At 49.9% G+C, this 18,619-nt stretch overlaps 1 long non-coding RNA gene across 4 annotated transcripts; it reads right to left on the minus strand.

Annotated features, from left to right (window-relative positions):
- Nucleotides 1–1,542: 1,542 nt before the first annotated feature.
- LOC143434338 (uncharacterized) lies at nt 1,543–15,637 on the minus strand. Of its 4 annotated transcripts, none has more exons than XR_013103778.1 (4): nt 14,689–15,637; nt 12,645–14,253; nt 6,671–6,798; nt 1,543–5,414 (listed from the first exon to the last, which is right to left on the minus strand). It is a non-coding gene; the product is annotated as an uncharacterized LOC143434338 (long non-coding RNA). The 4 variants fall into 4 exon arrangements; XR_013103777.1 differs by lacking the exon at nt 1,543–5,414 and adding an exon at nt 5,425–6,529; XR_013103776.1 differs by lacking the exon at nt 6,671–6,798.
- Nucleotides 15,638–18,619: the final 2,982 nt, after the last annotated feature.

An 18,619-nucleotide genomic window follows, 5' to 3' on the forward strand; every position in this document is an offset into this window, starting at 1 on the left:
TGTCTCAATCCCTTGGTGTGTGTGGGCCTCTGCTTTCCCAGCAGCCTAGGAAGCCCCATCCTGGCTTTAATATCTTGTGACTCAGCAGTTTTAATTGTCACTTGCCATCACACACCCAGGTGGACTCCAGAGATACATAAAGAGCACTGAAGGGGACTGGGCATTTGTCCTTCGTTTGGCCAAGGCCTTGCCACCCCAAGTGTGTTTTGTTTTTCTCCCACAGTATCTCAGATCACCTCTTTTTGGCTCAGCCACTGAACATGAGGATGATGTCATTGCTTTTATTTAAAGAAAGGGGCTGAGCCAGAAACAGGATGGGGGTCCTTATGGGAACAGGAGCCAAGTACCTGGCCTTTTCTGTTCCCCAGCTGTGATCCGTGGAGCTGCTTTCATGAGACAGTCACATCCCCTGAGAAACACCCTCATGGGCCCTTCTCATCTTAGGAACAGTGTGGGAGGGACTCACAGATTAGCAGGAAAACAGTAAAGCGGAGGTCTGTGAGGATGCTCCCAGCTAGTGTGTGTTTAGGGCTCAGGGACCTTCAGATCATCATCTAAGGCGGGGTTATCTGTGTCCTTGGCATCTCAGCAGAAGGTGACAAAGAGGAGAACCAATTGGAAACATGCCCTTGGACTCATTACATCTCTATTCTTTCTCTTGCATCCTCAAACAGTCAGCCTGCCCACCTGTTTCTCAGTGGAATACCAGAGACAGGCATCAGTGAGGAAGGCAGAAAGAACCCCAAGTCCCGGGGGATCCACTCAGCTTCGCCTGTGCTCCCATGTCTCATGATCTATCACCTACTCACCCCAAGGCTTCTCAATTCAGCCTCAAAGTCCTTAATATCTTGTCCTCATTCCCTCCTGGAGGTCCTTTTTGGGGGTGTGGTTCACTAAGTACCTCATTTCAATATAATATCACTCGCAGGGTGGCACTGTAGATTATTTCCATTCTACAGGAGGCAGCCTGCCCAAGCCACACAGCCGGTGAGTGGCTGTTATGGTTGGGATCTCAAATGCCTCCCAATGGTCACGTTACAGGCTTGGTTGTCGTCAGCCTGTGGCACTATGAAAGAGCATAGAATTATCGCTTCTCAGACTTTGGCTGAGACAGTGGTGAGGGTGGTGGACCCTTTAGGACCTAACGGAAGGGAGTTTGATCGTTTGGGGGCATGCCTTTGAAGGGAATAAACGAGACCCTGGGATAATGGAATGTCTTCCTCTTCTCCCTTTTTTTTTTTTTTTTTTTTTTTTTTTTTTTGTCTCCCTCTTGCTTCTTCTCATCATGTTCTCCCACCATGAGGACCAAAGTAACCAGTGACCATGCACTGAAACCAAAAGGCAAAATAATCTTTCTTATATGTGGACTGTGCCAGGTATTTTGCCACAACAAAAACAGGGACATGGATGCATGATATCCACTCTCTTCCTGCCCCTTACCACAGCCCTGACCTCTCGACATCATTCTGCAGAGGCCCAAGTCGATGGAAAGCCAGCCAACACAATGGTAGAACCAAGGTGCTAACCTAAGTGTGTCACATTCCACAGCCACTGTCCTCTGCTTGGTGCTATTTTATAGGACTGTCTCCCTTAAGATCCCTTAAGGTCTGCCACAGCTTCTCTGTTCCCTGGTGATGGCCTGAATATTTGTGGTACCCCAAATTCATATACTGAAGCAATTCTTATTTTTAGTGGGTGTGGTCTTGGGAAGATCCTAAAGTTCCTGAAGACACACAAATGATTCTAGCATCTTTATAGACTAGATCTAGGAAACTCCTTTGCCCCTTTCCCATGTGATACTTCCTAAGAGGAAGCTGGGCCTCTTGCCATCCAATCTGCCAGTGTCTTGATCATAGAGTGCAAGAAATAAGTTTCTTTGATTTTAAAGCCACTCAGTTTGGAGCATTTTGTTGGAGCAGCCAAGTAGAACAACTATTGAACTCTGGAAAGACAAGAGTTTATAGAGAAACGTCAACTCTCTATTCTCTGTAGCATGGTCCCAGAAAACTGCCCCTGCCCAGGAGCAGGGTCACTATTCCCTGTTTCCCCATCAGTGCCGAGTCCCTCACCCTGGCAGCCTTCAGTGAGGCTGTGCCAAGAGCAGGCAGAGGTGCTTATTCTGTATTTTATTCAGCCACTAATTGCCTGCATTTAAAAGGCATCACAGTGTCACGGCCGTCCTCTGCTTCATGCACGCTTCTGCATGAAGGGACATTCAGGAGGGGGAGCAGAGGAAGAGGGGCCTCAGTGTTCCCAACAGCAGCTTTAAAAGCCTGACCCCAGTGCTCAGGGCCTGAGGCTGTCATGTTGTCACCCTGAGAAGCAAGATGGGGCAGGCAGGGACTGGGGCCTCTGCAGAATGATGTCGAGAGGTCAGGGCTGTGGTAAGGGGCAGGAAGAGGGTGGACATCATGCATCCATGTCCCCGTTCACCCCTAGGATGAGCCCCAGCTGAAGGAGCATATCTAGGTTTCCATTCCCTGGAGGACACTACATAGCTGGTTTGAAAAGGCACAGCCCAGGTCCCAGACAGCTCTCTCTGGGGAGGGCAGTAAGAAAGCGACCTTCGAACACAGACTTTGCCTAAGACTAGGAGATGGTTTAGGGGAGAGGGGGTAGGATGGGAAGGTAAGCGGTGATGGGGGAAGGAGAGGACCCTGTCATCTTGCTTTGGGTTTTTCATCCACTGAGGAAATACTCTCCTTGGTAGATGATAACAAAACTGGGGTTCCCATCATTCCTCAATCACTCTCGGGCCTGATTCTGAATCAAATCAAACATGACCTTGTACTCACAGCAGGTCTGCAATTCTGCCACAACCAGCTCGAGCCTCTCCTCATCTCTAACCCTATATCCAACCCATGTCTGACTATAATTTTGGCTCTAATCCCTAATCCCACCCATGAGAGCAAAACCAAGATGGACTCCCCTTTAAATCCTATAGCTAACAGCAATAATACTCCAAACACTCTTTCCAACCTCAGTTCCAATATATGTGTAGATTTCTATATGTATGTGTTGATGCACAAATACACATGTGTGTAAGGTTTTTGTCATCTGGTAACTGAGTTCAGAGTCTTCTGCATCTTCTAAGTGTGTCCTGCTGCTGAGGCACACCTCTACTGTCTCCATACATATTTAATTATTTTAAAAAAAGATTTATTTATTTTTATGTATATGAGTGCTCTGTTTTCATGAACACCAGATGAGGGAATCAGACTCAATTACAGATGGTTGTGAGCCACTGTGTGGTTGCTGGAAGTTGCACTCAGAAGCTCTGGAAGAGCAGCCAGTGCTCCTAACCACTGAGCCATCTCTCCAGCCCCACATATTTAATCTTAATCTATCCCTAACCATGTCCTTGACCCTATGCCCAGTCCTCATTTCTTATCTTATTTAATCCTTTCTCCAACCTTAGTTTGATCTTTAGCTCCAACAGCCCCTCAAATCTTAGTGTTGCAGCTAGCATCTGGCTTGGTCCTAGGGTAACGGAACAAGGCCGATGCAGGTTTGAGGGCCCCCATGTAAAGTCAAGGCATCAGGGTGGCACATCCTGATGACAAGAATGCTCAAGTTCCCAGCTTTTCATAGTCAATCCTGGGTCTCTCCTACTGTGCCCAGCATCTCAAGAACCAGAGTTTGGGCAAGAGGCATGTGACAGGCCTCCAGCTGCCAGGACAGCACTGAGAGGCCATGCTTCTCCTGAGGAATGGCAAGAAATCAGCACTTGGCCAAGACAGCCCACCACTGTGCTTCTTGCCTCTCAGTGGGTTATTTCCACATGGCAGAGGCTAAGCCTAATGGGCCATCGCTTCCAGCACAGCGGACAATCAGAGAATGCAGCTGCTGGAGTTTCAGGCAGGCCAGGCCCAGGGGCTCTGCCTCTGCTAAAAGGATGCTGTTGGCATTCATCAGGAGAGCAGGCCACTGTAATGCTTGGCATCCCATAGCTGGGGGTTGGGGAAAAGAGTGTCTTAGAGTGATCTGCCAAGCCTTGAGAAGCAGGGAAACTTCCTCTCTGGAGATGGCAAAGAAGTTGGCCCTGTTGGTGCCTAGAGTGCCAAGGAGCCACGGGGCTGAACTCAGCAAGTGTTGCACAATGAAGTCTCCAGCAGCAAGCTTCAAACGGCTCTCTGCAAACAACTCTGCACCCAGGGCTCACCACTGTCCATCCGCAAGCCACCCGTGGACAAAGACCACCTGCTGCCACTGCATGGGCTGACGTAGCTCCCTTAGTCTGCTGTCATCCCCCAGCCTCTCTCCCTGAGGTGGGTCTGTCTGTCTGCTCAGATGGAGAGCTGGCTGACTGGGCTACTCACCAACTCTGCATTCCCTGCCGGGCCCAGCACTCCAGTTGCTCACCAAAAGCTGTCTGAATGGCTGAACTTTCTCCAGCTCTAGCTCCGGCTCCCAGCCACTTCCACTTCCTGGGAGTTGGAGTGATGACTTCTGCTCTACCCTGCAGACACACATGCCTGGATGCTAACCCTAGCTATAGGCTACACCATTGCTCTCTGTATGGCCTTGGGCACAGGTTTTCCAATTTGCTCCAATTCTGTTTTCTGTTCTACACAGTGAAGGCAGGTATGGTAGCTGTTCTCACAGAGATGCTTTAAGGGCACTAGATAGGCACAGCTGAGGCCCTGGGGTCCATTGCCAGACTCAATGGGGTAGCACACACACGCAGACTGGGAGGATATGAAGTGTTGATCGTAGTGGCTCACGTGCAGAGGGGCCTCAGCAACCACCAGCTATGATGACAGTCTGACTTCAAGACAGGTCTCAGGAGAGAAGGTCAGCTTGGTTTCTCACCTGGAAGAGGCCCCAGCCTGTTGTTTTCACAGCTTCTCCTGACCCCGCCCACTTCCGACAGACCCGCCCACTTCTACCCGACCCCACCTCCTCTAAACCCCCTCTGCCCTGCCTTTCTCTTCATTCCACTAGACATCCCCCTTTATTTCTTCCCTGGGCCAAGAAATTGAGTCATTTCTTCATTTCCTCATTCACCCCTTCATCTTGCAGACATTTATAAATGGGTTACTGTGGGCCAAGCTGTGTTCAATGGGCGTATACATCTCTATCCTCACAGAACTCTTAGCCTCAAAGAGAGGGGTGGGTGCTTCCTCAGGAGGGTTTAGGGGTTTGAAAAGTGGCTTCTTTGAAGAAGCTTACAACATCCAAAGCACAGGGAAGAGCTGGCTGGCCAAAGGTCCAGGAACAGGGTGTAAACTGAGGCACCAGCACCCTGGCTTGTGGCGTTGACAGCCATACACCTTTCAGCCTTCAAGGGTGTCCTAAGTCATGAGGTGTAGGCTGGAGCCTTGACGTTCTTCAGAGCTCTTCTTTTGGGATGGACCCTCTTCCACACATAGTCTCACTTCACACAAGATGGCCGTCATGAGCTGATGTCTTATCTGTTATGGGGATGGACAGAGAAGAGATTTGAAAGTTTTCCCTGGGATGTGTGGGGTGGAACAAGATCGAGGAGAAGGCTCAGGCCCTATACAACATCAGCTGTAACTACTACCCAGCACTACTGAAGCGTGGTTTCTTTCCCACTCAGGCTTCATGAAGTTATAAGGTGACCCTTGACCCCTTTAGTTTCATTTCACAAACAACAAAACAGAGTCATTAGGATTTTTCAGTAAAGTGTAGCATGTGCCCTCTGATTGGCCCCCAGAACCACCCCGGGGGAGGGACATGAAGGAGTAGGGGCCATGGAACCTTCTTAGAGTGACCCTCTGGCCTCATGACCAGTGGCATCCCAGACAGACCCAGGCAGCAGACGTCGGCTGGAGGCTAGAGAGACAAAGCCTCCATTCAGCAGCCGATGGTCTGTGCACCGGGCTGCTCGGCTCCTTGCAAAGCATTTTCCCTTAATAGCCTCCCATTCAGCGGGCGGCTGCAGCCCACATCTGTGGAAACCAGGCCATGCAACTCCTCCTACCAGGCCAGTAAGGATACCACAGACACCATGGTCACCTTGTCACAAGTTGTTCCTTCTCCTGAATGTCACCCTCTGTCATCCCACTTGCTCTTTCCTGGCCTCCTACCTACAGGGGGTGTCCAGACCCAAGAATGATTCCCTTTGGACCATCTTATCTGCAAACTGTATCTGAAGAATGGAGAGAAGGAAAAGGAGACTGGGTTCTAGTCTTTCTGCTACCACCAATTTGCTGTGTGATCTTGAAAAAGTCACTGCAGCTCTCTGGGCCTCCTGTTTTCCTGAACTGTGGGTAGAGTGTGTGTATGTGTGGGGGTTATGTCAGCCACAGATTCTGGTGACCAAGGTTTGAATGACATGAACAAGTTATGTGGTTTGAATATACCTCTCTGAACCTCTACTTTCTCATCTGTATAAATGGGTTGACCTACTCAATAGCTGTTAAATAGCTGAGGACTAAAAGAGATAACTCATGAGGTACACTTAAAAGGTGCCTGATCCTCTCCTCCTCTTCCTCCTCCTCCTCTTCCTCCTCCTCCGCCTCATCATCATCATCATCCAAGCTTCTGTTTGGCTGGTCCATAGCTGTGGGTTATCAGTATTAGCAACATTCAGGTGTTTTTGTTGTGATTTTTTTCCAGGTACAACTTTTCAAGCAGAACCTGGGCACTACATGCAAAAGGCAGGTGCGGGGAGGATTTGTCTCTCTCTGCTTGAAGCTCTGACCTGCAGTGGCCTTGATGATTCTGAGCAGTAAATCACAGGCTTGGTTGAGTCTCAGACGCTCTAGGGAGTGTTGAAGACAGTCATAAGGCCATGCCCCTTGTTTCTCATTCAGGAAGTCTGTGGTGAGCCTAGAATGGAATCATCCCAGGTATATTCTGTCTCTCTGTGTCTATGTCTGTGTCTGTCTGTCTGTCTTCTCCCCACCCCTCTTTGTGTGTGTATGTGTGTATGTGTGTGTATATGTGTGTGTGTATGTGTGTGTATGTATGTGTGTATATGTGTGTGTATATGTGTGTGTGTATGTGTCTGTGTGTGTATGTGTGTATGTGTGCATGTGTATGTGTCTGTGTGTGTATGTGTGTATGTATGTGTATGTGTGTGTGTATATGTGTGTATATGTGTGTGTATGTATGTATGTGTGTGTATATGTGTCTGTGTGTGTATATGTGTCTGTGTGTGTCTGTGTGTGTGTATGTGTGTGTGTGTGTGTGTGTGTGTATGTGTGTGTGTGTGTGTGTGTGTGTGTGTGTGTGTGTATTGGCCAGAGGTTAACAAGAACATCTTCCTTAATTGTTTACTCCCCATTTTGAAGCAATGTCTCACTGAATCTGGGGCCTATCATTCGCCTAGGCTGGTTGGCAAGCAAGCCCCAGGGCCTCCTTCCTATGGCCTTCTCTTAGTAGCTCACACAGGTGTCCATGGTCCCATCCCCTCTCATTCCCAGCCTCCCCCCTCTGCCTCCATCAAGACTCCCTTCTGAGTTTTTTTCTTTCAGAGCTGGTCAGAAAAGAGCTCAGAGAAATGAGCCTCTAATCCTCCAGGCCCAGCACCGACACTGAGGGCACACCATGTGCCAGGGAGTGTGCCGGGTGCCTTTTGGACATAGTCTTGTGGGAGCCTCACAGGACACATGACATAGGAGTTACCATAATCTTCATCTGACAGATGAGGGCATGGAATCAGAGAGGTTGTCTGCTGTGATCAGAATCACATGTACTATAAATAGTCAACGTGACACTCGACCTAAACGCAAGCTCTTACCTGCTCTGCTAATGTCTTCCTATCAGTACCTCCAACACCCAACATTGTTCTGTCAGCCTGCACAGGATCCCAGGGACTTGGCAAAGCTTCAAGGAGCATGGCTTTGAGGCATTGCCTAGTGACACAGGCCAGCACCACCACAGTAGGAGCTGACCTAACTGGAGCTCAAGAACCAATGTCTTGGGAGACCATGGGTGAACTGGTAAATGCAGCCACCCAGTCAGTCCATCCTAAGTGGATCCACATCGGACTGCCTATCTGCTAAGTGGTGCCATCCATCCCACTGAATAATAGGTTGGCCTATACTTACCATCCCCAGTCATCTTTCCATCTTCTTTCTGATACCAAGAGCTACGAGATGGTCCTTACTTGCCTCTTGGTTTATCAGTTGGCCAATTCCTTTCTATGGACTAAAGGCTTTTATTTGTGAACCTCCAGGTCAAAGCTCTCTGACACAGGGTCAGTAAAAACAGACCTGACCACTGTCCCCCCAGACCTTCTAATCGGACCAACGTTTGCCCAGCAGTCTCCCAGGTCATGAGGCTGAATAAGTCGCCCTTCCTAGCCCCACCTCATCTCCCTCCGAGCCCTGCTGCCCCTGTCCCTGGGGGCCCTCCCCCTTTGTGACCTGTCTTGGTAATTTGGGAGGTGATTAACAGCAATCACGCTTGAGTTTGACATCCAGGCACGGCCGCTAAATTGAGGCTCACAAAGCCTCCTTGACATCCAATATGTTATATGCTTTTCCCCTTAATTAGGAGCTAAAGTGGATAAATATGAAGTTGCCATGGCAACAGCCTCCCGGGTTGGTGGAGGGATGCAGCTCAGTTTCTGTCGGCTGGCTGGCTGACATGTTGGCTGATGGACCATACCAGCTCCTGGGAAGGAGTAGGCAGGGGCCCTCCCCTGCTGCCTTCAAGCCTGCTCCCAGTCCAGGTCTGAGAAACCTTTTTCATCACTGCTCACTAGACTCCACAGAAAGCAGGGTGTGGTAGCCCATGCCTATCAATCCCTGTACCTGGGATGCTGTGACAAGATGATCTTGAGTTAGACATCAGCCTGGTTACAGAGAGAGACCCTCTTTCAAAACTACCAAGCAGGCAAGCAAGCAAACAAAAAATAAAATGTTATACTTCATAGCCTTAGGGAGTATTCATGGCTTTGTGTCCTAGCTGGACCATAGGAATTGGTTGGTATAACACTCATGAGGGGAATGGGGACATTGAGAAGGAATCTTGCTTTCCAATTAGTGAGAGGCCGCCATGGTCTTAACATCCAGATCTCCACTTTGAGTTCAGAGTCTTTAACTGTTCTTAAATGTGTGTGGGGGGAATCCTTGGTCACTTGGAGAATCTTCCCAGTTGTATGGATGTGCAACGTGGGCCTGAGATTAGCTACACCGTGGAGTTCAGACCCAGGGCTGGCCTGAATCTTCTTTTTAAATTTTTAAAGATTTGATTATTATTTATGATTACTATTTACTTTATATATGTGGGTATTTTGCCTGCATGTATCTCTGGGTACTGTGTGCACGCCCCTGGACGTGGAGCTAAAATAGTTGTTAGTGGCTACTTGAATGCTGGGAATTGAACTCAGGTCCTCTGGGAAAGTTTTGGGTGCTCTTAACTGTTAAGCCTTTTCTCCAACATTCTGAATCTGGTTCTGAAATTCCATTAGTGGATAGTTAAGTTTTATCACATTTTCTCACTCAATCTCCCTACAAGAAAGTTATGGTTTGTTTACAGATGGGAAAATAGAATTCCAGAGAGGTTTGTTCACCTCCTTGGTGTTATACAGCTAGTAGGTAGTGTAGTTAGGATTGGATCCACATCTGTCTGCAGACTGGAGACCAGGCTCCAACCACTGTACTCTACAGACACCTGGATTGTCTTTTCTGAACTCAGATGTTTTTGAATGTGACTGTGGCAGTTGTGGGTTTCTGCCAGGCTGTTCTTCTGCCTAGGGAGGTGGAGACACTGAAACACCTCCCTCTCTGTCCCCAACTCTGCTGCTGGGACTGTTGGAGGGGTCTATTGATTCAAGTCTTCTATTGAGGAAGAACGAGCCCCAACATCTTCTAAGGTGTTTATGCCTGTAGAGAAAAGCAGGGGCTCCATTCAAAGAACCCACATAGAAATATCTCAGAGCTACCTAAGTCCTGTTTCCAGGAGACCAAAGCAGGTCTGGATCCTCCTCAACCATCTTCTCTGGCAGGACATCTCCAGCAGGGCCTTGAGGTCAGGCATGAAGGAGGCTCTGCCTCCCCAGTTGGCAACCAAGAGCATATCCCTGACTTCAGGCTCCATCAGGCCCCTGTATCTGGGTTGGCAGGTGGGAGGGAGCAATGTGCTGCCTCCCTTAGACTGTGTGGTACTTGGGGCTCCTCCTGTGCCCCCGCACCACGTGGAGTGGGTGCTGGCAGCGGCAGCCGGGGCTGGTGGCTTGGCCCCCGAATTTCCTTTCCTTCCAGTTCCATCTAAAAATAGAGACGACAAGGACGCAGAAGCTCGTTTTGTCAGACAGTGTGTGTGGGGTGGGGGGGAACGCCTGTGCAGACACAGGCCCCCATTCCCCGGGCACGTGGTACCCAGCCCCCAATCTCCCCCACACATGCCCCTGCTGCTCACAGCCTCCCTCTGCTGGGCCAGCTGTTGCTTAGAATCCAGCTCCTCAGAGAACATGGTGAAAACACTCTGATAGGTCTCTGAGTTGAGGAGAGGCAGAGGCAGGGCCACAGAATGCAGACAAACTCTAATCTCCTGGGTCATTTCTGTCTCTTCAACAAGTCAAATAGGGCCGATGGGACAAGGCTGTTGGGTCAGGCACCTTCAGGATTGGAAAAAGGCCCAGAAACACAGGCAGGGACTGAGCCCCAAGGGACCCCGAGGTCATGCACTCTGAGAGGTAATGCACTCCAAGGCTGCCTCATTGGTTTTACTCCCTCTTTCTAGCCTTCTCACATGTTCTCCCTCAGGGACTAAGAGAAACCACTGCCTGCCTAGTTTGGTGTTCAGTTCCTGTGGGGAGTCCCCTCTTGGCAGAAAGGCCTAGTGGGGTCTACAGTTAGGATAAAGCTGGATAAAACTGGAATCACACCCCAGCCAACTCAAGCTGTCTAACTGGGCGTCTGTTCAGGGAGAATACATTCTCTGGACAGCCCTTGCTTGAAACATACACACACACACACACACACACACACACACACTCACACATATACACATACACAAACATACACTCACAGGAACACAAACACACATAAACACACATATTCACATGAACACACACACACACACACATGCACAAACACTCACATGTACATGAACGCTCATACAGATTCACATGAAGACACACACAGAGCAAGAGCCAGCATGAATTTATTAGACCTTGTAAAGTCCTGGGAAATTTGGAAAGCTGGAGATATAAAACTAGAAAATCTTGGGAAGTTGGGCTGGGCAGTAGATGGGCCCCAAATGATACCTCTGCCAAGATGCCTTGTTATTCAAAGGAAGGATTTGTTCCTGGGGCAAAGACCAGGCTATAGACCGTTTCTGACCCAGCCCTCCCTAATCTAGGTTTGGCACACAGAACACACTAAACACCTATAGGTTCAGTGGCTGATAGGCAAAAAGGGGGATGGGGTAGGGTGGGGTGGGGTAGGAAATAGTTTGTTGTTCTACGACAGGAGCAGCACGAGGTAGGTGCCTGGAAATGCCCGCTGAAGAGTGAAGAGAATGAATGAATTGAATTGAATAAGTGATCATGACCCAAGACCGGAAGGGGACCATGAAAGCCATTGATTCCTGTGGAACTTTTGCAATGTTAGGTAGAACCTAAGCTCAGAGCCAAGGACAGGTGAGCGGTTAGGTGCCTCTTTTAACCAACATTCATTCAGTCCTTGTTTGGTTTTTATTGGAGAAGCTGGGCAAAAGGAATGTCTGCCTGCAGCCCTCCAGCTCCCCACTATCTAAACCCTGTCTGGCCCTAACCTGGCTTGCCCCACTCAGTTTCATAGGACTCTTTGATTTTCCAGGACCCCTACATCAGAATGAAGGTTGTAACGAACAATTCTGTGGCTGACCACCCTGCAGAGGTCTCACCTGATAACCATGGTTTCCAGAACTCTTCCAGCCTCTGTCCTCCCTGCCCATTACAACTCGTGCTCTTCCCTCCATTCGTTTAAGACTTGTGAAGCTTTAGTGGCCTTCAGACAACAGGGCAAGCTGCCTGGTGAATGCTCTCCTAGGGTCTCCTCTCCAGGAGTTAGAGAGGGAAGGGTGTGGGGATTCACCCAGTGTCTCTCTCAATGCCATGCAACCCCTGACATCCTTAGAAGGACAGATCTGGTCCGGGAGGCAGATTGTGTTTTCCAGCTCTGAGCAGAGAGACCAACCCAGAAGGGACTGCCACTCCCAGCAAGCTTCAGCTCCAGACCTACAGCTGTGGTTCAGTTTGTAGTGAAATGGCCTGAGCCCTCAAGCTATCGAGCCAGTTCAAGCAGACCTGAGGTGAATGGTATCAGAGCTGCTGAAGTAATGCTGTCTGACTTCCACTCCCTGGGGATGCCCAGGAAAACCAGATGTCTGGCCAGTGAGATCACAGGAGTGATCTTTAAGTAAACACGCGGCCATTCACTTCCGTTTCCTCTAGTCTGCTAGCCTCACTGACTCACCCTCCTACCAGCTGTTGGGAATCCAGCCCCTGCACCTATTACATCCCTACAACTGCCTTCTTATCTTACCCCTCCCCCAAGAATTTTCTCAGTCCTTTCCCCAGCTCCCTGCTATCTGCCCAGCTATAAAACAAACAAACAAACAAACAAACAAAACCCGGAGCACCCGTGCCAATTAATAAGTAATAACAGCATTAGTTCCCCAGCACTTGCCGTGTGCCAGGCAACAGTTAAATACTTCTTTATGTGCATTATCTCACTTACCTCTCACATGACTCGGAGATAGATACACATGCTCTATGAAGGGCCAGGCTCGGAGGCTAAAATCTGCAACTTCTCAGTTGCCAGGTGACTACAGGAAAAAGCAATCACGTAATCCTTCAGACTTCCTGTTTCCTTGCCTGCAAAATCTCCTTTTTGTAAAGGTGAGGACGTAAAAAAGTGTTAGGTGTTGAACTTAGTGGCATATGTCTGTCATCTCAGCACTCAGAAGGCTGAGGCAGGAGGATCTCAGATTCTGGGCTAACCTGAGCTACACAGTAAGACCTTGTCTCAAAACAAAACAAAACAAAACAAAAAAACTAACCAACAAACAAAAAACCAAGGTAGGGGTGTAGTTAATGAGAGTGCTTGCCTGCCTCGTGTACATATATAAGATTTGAGTCTCTGTATCTCCAAAGAGTGAAGTGCTTGGCACTGTGCTTCACAACTGTGGGCTATTATATTATCCTTCTTTTAAAATGAGGAAACTAGCCTGGTGTATGTTTTCGGTGCCAGCACTTGGGAGGCAGAGGCTGGCAGATCTCTTTGAGTTTAAGGCCAGCCTGGTCTAGAGTGAGTTCCAGGACAGCCAAGGTTACACAGAGGAACCTGGCCTTGAAAAACCAAAAATGGACAGATGAATGGATGGATAGATAGATGGATGGATAAATAGATGAATAAAAGAAGGAAATTAGAACACTTAGCTATGTGCCAAAGCCACATAGGTTAGAACGTGGTAGTGCCAGGATTCTAACTTGGATCTCCTTAATCTGGGTAAAGGGCTGCAGGCTGAGGTTGGTCAAGTGTCTGCCCCCACCGGGTGGTGGTGACGCACGCCTTTAATCACAGCACTTGGGAGGCAGAGGCAGGCGGATTTCTGAGTTCGAGGCCAGCCTGGTCTACAGAGTGAGTTCCAGGACAGCCAGGGCTACACAGAGAAACCCTGTCTCGAAAAACCGAAAAAAAAAAAAAAAAAAAAAGTCTGGCCCCCTATTTCCAAGAATCCAGGCTCCTCTTTTCCTCACTCATAGAAAGGCAAATGTAACAGAAGGAACTGAATTGAGCCTCCAGGCTCTAGTGATAACCAATATCCCACAATGCTCTGGGAAGTATATGCACATGTCTGCCTGCCAGGCCTGGAGGAGTCTAGGCTTTAGTAACTCAATCTTCTGGTACTTCCTCCCCTTCCTCTCTCCTCTCCCCTCCCCTCCAGCTCTGAGTGTTCAGAGACAAACTCAGTTTCTGAGGAACAAGTCCACAACCCCCGAGAATGCTCAGCCTCGCTCATAGACAGTTACTGAAGACACAGTCCACTCTGGTTCACTCACCTGCTCATACCTCTCAGACATTTTCATCTTCAGCCCTTTTAGCTCCCCAAGGTTTTACAGTCTCCTTGTTCTTGGCTCATTCTGGAGATGTATTCTTTCCTTACTTTTCCATGTCCCTACTTGTCTTTTCTCTCGGGCCCCAGACCTCAAGGCCACTTCTCCAAGTAACTATTTGCTTGTCCTTTGTGTCTCTTTTTGTTCATGGCCATCCTCCACAACACCCTGGTCTTCCACTGATTGGCCCAGCTCAGGCCAGGCTCTGAGACTTGTCCTTAGACCTGGGGCTAGAATAAGAGAAAGCTTGACATCCCAGATGCTAATTCTCCTGCTCATTCTCAGTGAAGCAAAAGAGGAAGAAGGCTGGCTCCATACCATAACCCTGTGGCCTACCACGTGCCCCTCAGTGCCCTACATGCACAGGTTAAATGCAGTTATTTTGGCCTTCTTTGACCAGACGCCCCACTCATTCAGCCCACAAGGTCAGTCCCGCCCAGTCTTCATACTCTGCTCTCCCCCTACCTGTAAGTGGGAACCTGTTCCCTATAGCCCTGAGGTTGTCCTGATCCCAAGACCTCATAAGGGGCCAAGTAGTCCCCTATCTCTACCCACACCTGGAGCTCTGTGCTTAGAGCTAGATGCTCAAGGGAACCTGTGGCAGCTTGCCCTCACCTCCCCTGCTTCCTCTGTTGGTTCCAGCAATACGATCCCTACCCACTCACCAAGGGGCCTGGGATGTCCAGGGTTCCATCCTCAACTCCAGCTTCTAGGTTAGCCTTTGGATGGTATCTATAGGAGGGAGACTGTGGTGGGCAGTGGGCCTCGGAAGAAAAGCATGTCTTCATTCTCTGCAATGCGCCATGGCCAGTATCTGTAGATGCCTCTTTAAGCTCTGGGCTATCCGTATTTCCCAGGAGTCACTTCACTGTTTACCTTCACTCTGGCCCTCTGGGCTTGCACAATCAGCTCCATCCTTCCCCTCCCCCAAAGGATCAATTAATTATAAAACAGCAAATGCACAAGATTAAGGCTCCTGCATGCTTGGCAAGTGTTCCTCAAGTCAGTCTGTACAGCAGCCCCACTGCAGAGTGGTTACTCGCCTCCACTGTCCGGGCAAGAAAATGATTCTCAGAGGCACAAGACAATTTCCTGGCTCGCCCAACAGTGAGGGTCTGAGGCAGGAGTCTGCTATTAGAAGCCAGCCCCTTCCCAGCAGGCACTTAGCTCTAAAGACTTAATGGTGGGGGCCAGGGTGTGGGAGCACACTCTCATAACCCCAGCACTCAGGAGTTTGAGGTAGGAAGATTTCAAATTCAAGGTTAGCCTGGGCTACAGAGCCAAGACCTTGTCTCAAAACAGCAACCCCCAGAGACTATTAATAGTTATAAGCAAGTGTGTAGGAACGAGGGTTCAAGACAGGAAGGCAGTGTCATCTGGAGTAGCAGGAGAAGGGAAATAGGGGGGGGGAGTGTTGGGAGCCACAGTGGATTCCAAAAAGTGGGGTGAGGAGGGTGCAGTGTGAATGGGGTTGGGATGAGCTGAGGGGAGAATGTGAGAGGGTGTGGGAGGGGAGGGGAGCTGATGAGGGTGAAAAAGTAGACGTGGGAAGTTGGTCCGGTCAGTCTTGGGGGGTGGGGAGAGGTGTGAGGGCTGTTTGGGGTAGAGGCATCCTAAGAGGAAGAGGAAGAAGAAGAAGAGGAGGAGGAGGAGGAGGAGGAGCAGCAGCAGCAGCAGCAGCAGCAGCAGCAGCAGCAGCAGCAGCAGCAGCAGCAGCAGCAGCAGCAGCAGGTGGACTGGGGGAGTGGCTAGAGGGAAAGTGAGGAGGATTTTAAAAGGTGTGAGGATGCTGCAGGTCCCTGAGGAGACTGATGACCCCGGTGGGAAGAAGAGTAAGAAGGACGATGGACAGGCTTGAGGTTTCTGTCCCTGCCTATGTCCCCAGTTGCTGCAGCCCCCACTAGATCTGGCCATACTGCTAGGCTCCATTTCAGGGATGGGTGGAAATTTCCATTTTAGCAAAATCCATTTGCAAAGCCCTAGAGCTTTGAGCCTCGTTCTGTTCTGCTTGCCTGGCTCTGCTTGCCTGGCTCTGACTGTCTGGCACTGGCCTCTCCGGTTAGCTCTGCTTTCTACCCCAGATCTTCTCTATTCTCTTTCCTGAACAGGCAGCACAGTAGCCCAGAATCTGGCCTCCCCAAGATGCTACTCCAAACCCACCTTGATAGCCTGTAGAGGATCCACCCCTGCCAAATATCCTGACCACTTGGGAGATTGATTACTGCCTTGTCGTCAGCTGGGGTACCCATTGACACAGCTGACGCCCACCATTCCATTTTCCAGAGCTGAATGGAACATAAAGAGGCCTTGGAGATCAACCTGCTCAGACCTCATTCACTAGATGGGGAAGTAGAGGTCCAGAGAGAACCATGCCCAAGGTTCATGACTTGCTGGTGGCCACATTGCCATATAACCTTGTAGACAGCTTTAGTCCTGCCCTGGAGCAGAATTCTGCCTTCCATGGATGACTTTGCTCCCATGCACCTCAGTTTGTTCATCTTCCAGGTGGGCTCAGGACCCTTCTCTGACACTGATGTGACCACAGGGGACTGAAAACATCTGGGTGCAGCAAAATGGGGGAGAAACAGCCCCTAAACCTCAAATCCATGCTGGAGGCAAAATAACATGAGTTTTAGAGTCTGGCAGTAGGTGTCCATGCTCTTTTGTCTTGTTCCACAGACTCCCAGGGGAGTAGGGAGTAGGGATGACACAGACATGGATCAAGATCATGCCCAGGGAGATAAGTTGTCTCCTGGGATAGAAAGGAAGGAGAAAGCTTGGGCCTTCTTTGGTCAAAACTTTCCACCCCCAGCCTAGAAGGAATAACCACTCTGACTGCTGAATGGCAGATCCAAATCAAAGGCTTGAACGATAGACAGACTAAGCTCCCCTTTGCAGCTGCAGGGGCCGGGTCTGCCATCCTCACATGTATTCTACCACACTTCTGACACAGGGTACACCCTTTGGGCCCTGTCACAACTAGAGCCATCTCAGATCTTAGTAGCTGGTCCAAGGAAGGTTCCTAGGGCCACCTGACTTCACGTGATCTTTAGCCAAGTCCCACATTCTAGGCCCACACTCTAGGGCATGCCCTGGCACCCACTGTACCCGCCATGTCTCTAACACATGCCCCAGCACAGCCTCCAGCTGCCGCCCTCCTCCCCTGCCCCCATAGGAATCCCAGGCCCCATCTGCTCCACTTCCCTGCATTTCCCCTGAACATCTGGACTGCTCCTGAAATCTGGCTTCTGGTTTTGTCCAGAGGGAGCTGCTGGGGGAAGAGGAAACTCCTGGGTCCCATTAGTTCTGAGCTAGGGCCAGGGAAGGCCCTGGCTGACCTCCCGCTTCCAGTCTGCAGCTGCCAGAATGAACAAACCTAAGAGAACATGGTCCCTATTGCCTACTCCTCCTACTTTTGAGCACACGCTCAGATTTAGGGCTGTGTGCACAACATTGTCTCCACAGACTCCACAACACCCACCCACGGGTCATAGTGTTCTCTGTGCCAAGATTTGCTGGTATGTTTAGCATCCTAGAAAGGGCTGCACTCTTGAACTGCCTATCCCAGGATATGTGTGTGTGTGTGTGTGTGTGTGTGTGTGTGTGTGTGTGTAACTAAAGGGATAACTTTGTTTCAGAGCAACATTTTTGAATGTCAGTTTAGAAAAACACATCCCAGTAGGACCAAGCTGGAAGGACCTTCACCCACAACCCTCCCCTTTGACAATCACCTCTATCCTGCTCCACCCAGCCTGAGCCTTACTCTCTAAGGCAGTCTTGTCTTTGAGCAGAGTTTGCTTAGCGAGAGAGGAGGGCACCTGCCTTGCAGGACACTCTCCATGGTCCTGAATCGCGGGCTGGCACGGAAAGGTTTCGAGTAACTTCTAACGGCAGAGATCAAGAAGGAAGCGATCTCTTGGAAGAAAAGTCTCACACAACAGAAAAGTGTAAGACACAGGGGCACAGAAAGAAAGGGGACAATGCGGGACAGTGTGAAAAGTGAGATTTTGGTCGTTCTAAGAAAGATAAATCTTCCCTCCCAGTTCCTCTCTCTCTCTGTTGTCCCTGTCACTCTCTAGTTGCCACTTTCCAATTTATGCTCACATACTGCCTCCAGTCCGTGCCTGGCCTGGAGTGTTCGAGACTTGTTCCCAGAGTCTCGGCTGTGCCAAAAACCCGAAGGGCCCCTCCTCTGGCTTAGCCTCGCACAAATGCAACCAGTGGCCCCAGCCGCAGTCTCCAGGGATGCCTACAACTCTGCGGGGAGCAAAGGATTTACAGACCACCCCACCGGGTGCCCCTGGACCGCAGTTGGAAGGAAAGAGTGGAGGAAACAGAATAGAAGAGTGGAAAGTGGTTTCCCACTCGGTTATGACTGTTATTATTTATTTATTCATGTATTTTTTATTAAAGAGGAATGTCGGCCTAATGAGCAAAGAGCCCAGCGGGCTCCTAGTGGGTGGAGCTGGGGTAATGGGGCACAAACCACACGCGCTGGGTCCGGAGGCCCCTCTCCAGAGCTGGGATCCCTCCGAGGCAAGTGCTCCTCGGCTGCCTGCAAAGCCCTTTCTCGCCTCTGCGGGTGCCTGAGCGCCC

The sequence above is a fragment of the Arvicanthis niloticus genome, chromosome 14 (genome assembly GCF_011762505.2).
Source record: "Arvicanthis niloticus isolate mArvNil1 chromosome 14, mArvNil1.pat.X, whole genome shotgun sequence".
NCBI lineage: Eukaryota > Metazoa > Chordata > Mammalia > Rodentia > Muridae > Arvicanthis > Arvicanthis niloticus.